Here is a 3,399-nt window from a genome sequence, read left to right on the forward strand (position 1 = left end):
TCCAGCTTCCGACGAGAGTCAAGCCCCCATAGAGGATCCAGCTCGCCGACAGCCCGGAGGACGTCCCCTGGATGCAGCGGAGAAGGACCAATGACTCACGGTATGGGCCTCCTATTTGTTACAGGTGCAGCAAGCCTGGCCACTACTCTAGGCGATGCCGGTTAAACGAGCAACCCCTGGGGCCATAAGCCAATCCTCAGGAGTAGACACCAACGCCCCCCCCCGATTGGCGAGACCGGTACGTCGGAGCTCGCCCCATTATCCCCCTGGCAGTGGACAGCGTCCCGCTCATGGCCCTCTTGGACACAGGATCACAGGTAACCACTATCCCATATACACTGTACCAGCAGTATTAGGGTACTGACGAACTTGCCCCCTCTGATGATAGCCTGACCCTTGTTGCAGCCAATGGACTCCCGCTAACCCAGGTGGGATACAAGCAAGTGACCCTGACTGTGGGACGTGCGGAGTTAAAGAATCAAGGGATGATTGTGGTAATGAATGAACCCAGTGATCATACCCCGAAAGTAATCTTAGGGACCAATGTGATGGAGCATTGTATGAGTGAGGTGCTGAATCTGTTGCAGCAGTTGGCCGCCACAGCAGGAGGAGGCCGACAGAGGGTTGTGCAGCGTGAGATCCGGGCCCTTCTGTATCGGCAGTAAGTGAACTCAACTGGTGGAGAGATTGGCGGAGTGAGGGTGATGGATGTGGCCCCCTTAGTAGTGCCACCCCGAAGTGAGATGATGATTTGGTGCAGGGCAGCAGTAGGCCCCCAGGGGCGCGACTACCCGGCGATGGTGGAGCCCACGCCTTCTGAACACTGGCCCACGGTGATGGCGGCCAGGGGGGTGGTTGACGTCAAAAAAGGGAGAGTGCCTGTAAGAGTGCTGAACTGTGGAGAGGAGGAAGTCAGGCTCCCCCGTTACGCCACCCTCGCCAAGTTGCTCACCCTAGACCCTCACACCATTCACAAAGCCGTCCCTCCTACCTCAGCATCCCCTGCCAGTAACCATACACCCCCGGAACAGTTAGAGGAGTGTTGCCAGGAACTACACGAAGGCACTGACGCCACACCCACGCATCATAAAGAGGAGGTATACAGGGTGGTACAAGAGTATGAACAGGTTTTCAGCAAACACCCATTAGATTTCGGGAGGATTAAGGGGGTTCAACACCATATCCCTACAGACTTACATCCACCCATCAAAGAGAGGTATAGGCCCATTCCACCAGCACACTATGAATGCGCCAAAGACATGTTGAGGAACATGAAGGAGGCAGGGGTCATTCGGGATAGTTGTAGTCCCTGGGCAGCCCCACTGGTGCTGGTAAAGAAGAAGGACGGCACCATGCGAATGTGTGTGGATTACCGGAAGATCAACCAGATCACGCACAAAGATGCCTATCCTCTCCCCCGTATCGAAGAGTCGCTAGCTGCGCTGAGAACTGCTAACTTCTTCTCTACCCTTGACCTTACCAGCGGGTACTGGCAGGTAGCAGTCGCACCAGAGGACCGTGAGAAGACTGCATTCGCAACTCCCATGGGACTCTGAGTTTAACAGTATGCCGTTCGGGCTGTGCAATGCCCCCGGGACCTTCCAACGGCTCATGGAGTGTTGCCTGGGACATCTCAATTTCGAAACGGTCCTACTGTACCTGGACGATGTGATCGTATACTCCCAGACGTACGAGGCCCACCTGGAACATCTGGCTGAAGTGTTTGCATCCCTAGCCAAGTATGGGATGAAACTGAAGACCTTCAAGTGCCACCTGTTGAAGCCCAGGGTGCAGTACCTTGGACACGTGGTGAGCGCAAAAGGTGTCGCCCCAGACCCCGAGAAGATCACTGCTATCCAGGACTGGCCGAGACCGACCACAGTGAGAGAGGTGAGACAGTTCCTGGGCCTGGTGGGCTACTACCGTCGCTTCATCAAGGGGTACACGAAGATGGCCGCCCCCATGCAAGACCTCCTCGTGGGACAGACCAAGGGTGGCAGGTCCCCTGGATCTCCGTTTGTGTGGGAGGAGAAGCACGAGGAGTCCTTTCACCAACTGAAGATGGCCTTGACGGGAGAGGAAATCCTGGCGTATCCTGATTACAGCCTCCCGTTCGTCCTCTACACTGACGCCAGCAATGTGGGCTTGGGAGCGGTCCTGTTCCAGGTCCAGGACGGGCGAGAAAAGGTGATCGCCTATGCCAGCAGAAAACTGCGGCCCACGGAAAGGAACCCCGAAAATTACAGCTCCTTTAAGCTTGAGCTCCTGGCCCTGGTGTGGGCAATCACCGAGAGGTTCCGACATTATCTCGCAGCGGCAAAATTCTCAGCCTACACGGACAATAATTCGTTAACTCAACTGGACACGGCCAAACTGGGCGCCCTGGAACAGCGGTGGGTGGCCAGGCTATCTAATTATGACTTCACTATCAAATACAAAGCCGGCCGCAAGAACACCAATGCGGATGCGTTGTCTCGGATGCCCCACCTGCCGGATGGGGGGTCAGAAGACAATGACCTCGAAGAAATTGAGTTGCCCGCGTTCCATCGGCCACCGGTCGAAAAATTCCATGTCAAACAACAGCAGGCGAACCTGGACCCGCTACCCAGTCAGGGGTGGCGAGAAGCCCAAGACCAAGTGCCTGCTGTCCAGTTGGTCAAGACCATGATTGAACAAGGCTCCTCCGGAATGGATCCGGCAGCGCCTCCTGAGGCCCAGTGGCTGTGGAAGGAATGAGCCCGGCTGTACCTGCACGAGGGGAAGCTGTTTCGAGGGCTGATCAACCCGAAGACCCATGAAAAGGTTCGTCAGCTGGTGGTCCCTCAGGCTAGCGTGCCCAAGCTTCTCCGGGCATATCATGATGGCGCTGGGCATTTCGGCTGGAAGAAGATGGGGATGTTGTTGAGAGAGCGGTTCTATTGGAGCGGGATGCGAGAATCTGTGCCTCGGACCCGAGCGTGGCGAGCGCGTCCCCTCCACCCGCGACATGTATATAGTGACTGCACCAGCAGATAGTGAGTGCAGCTCCGGAGTATAATACAGGATGTAACTCAGGATCAGTAATGTAATGTATGTACACAGTGACTGCACCAGCAGAATAGTGAGTGCAGCTCTGGAGTATAATACAGGAAGTAACTCAGGATCAGTACAGGATCAGTAATGTAATGTATGTACACAGTGACTGCACCAGCAGAATAGTGAGTGCAGCTCTGGAGTATAATAGAGGAGGTAACTCAGGATCAGTACAGGATCAGTAATGTAATGTATGTACACAGTGACTGCACCAGCAGAATAGTGAGTGCAGCTCTGGAGTATAATACAGGAAGTAACTCAGGATCAGTACAGGATAAGGATTACAATTTATTTGTAAATTTATATGTAGATTTGCAGTAAATCAGA

The sequence above is a fragment of the Anomaloglossus baeobatrachus genome, chromosome 10 (assembly GCF_048569485.1).
Source record: "Anomaloglossus baeobatrachus isolate aAnoBae1 chromosome 10, aAnoBae1.hap1, whole genome shotgun sequence".
Lineage (NCBI taxonomy): Eukaryota > Metazoa > Chordata > Amphibia > Anura > Aromobatidae > Anomaloglossus > Anomaloglossus baeobatrachus.